At 46.7% G+C, this 503-nt stretch overlaps 1 non-coding gene across 1 annotated transcript; it reads right to left on the bottom strand.

Moving 5' to 3' along the window:
* Window positions 1–430: 430 nt before the first annotated feature.
* Window positions 431–503, bottom strand: TRNAG-CCC (transfer RNA glycine (anticodon CCC)). Its single transcript has one exon. It is a non-coding gene; the product is annotated as a tRNA-Gly (tRNA).

Here is a 503-nt window from a genome sequence, read left to right as displayed (position 1 = left end):
TTTCCCTCTGGTTAAAATTTATCCATGTTCCACTCACAGCTGTTAGCGCTTATGTTTTGCACTTAATTAATTCTGCCCTGCTAGGCTGTATGCTCCAACGCACATCCCGTGTCATGCTTGTCTTGTTGTCTCCCCAGCGCTTAGTAAGGAGCCTCACACACTGCTGTAGCTTAACGTGTACTCTTAGAATTAAACTGAATGGAAAATCAACGCGAGTAGTCATGTTTCCTAACACAGGTCTTACGATGGAGACTTAATTAGGTACAAAAAGGCCAACATTTATAGAGCACTTCCTAGGTGCCAAGCACTATTCTAAATGCCCTACGCTGTTCAGATGCTCTCACAACAGCTGCAGGAGGGAGACACTATTGTTAAAAAATATTTCTTTATTTGGCTGTGCCGGGTCTTAGTTGTGGCACGCGGGATCTAGTTCCCTGACCAGGGATCGAACCTGGGCCCCCTGCACTGGGAGTGCGGAGTCTTAACCACTGGACCACCAGGGA

Source organism: Lipotes vexillifer, unplaced genomic scaffold (genome assembly GCF_000442215.2).
Source record: "Lipotes vexillifer unplaced genomic scaffold, Lipotes_vexillifer_v1.1 scaffold1447, whole genome shotgun sequence".
Lineage (NCBI taxonomy): Eukaryota > Metazoa > Chordata > Mammalia > Artiodactyla > Lipotidae > Lipotes > Lipotes vexillifer.
The sequence above is the reverse complement of the archived record's forward strand: the minus strand, read 5'-3'. Positions and strand labels throughout refer to the sequence as shown.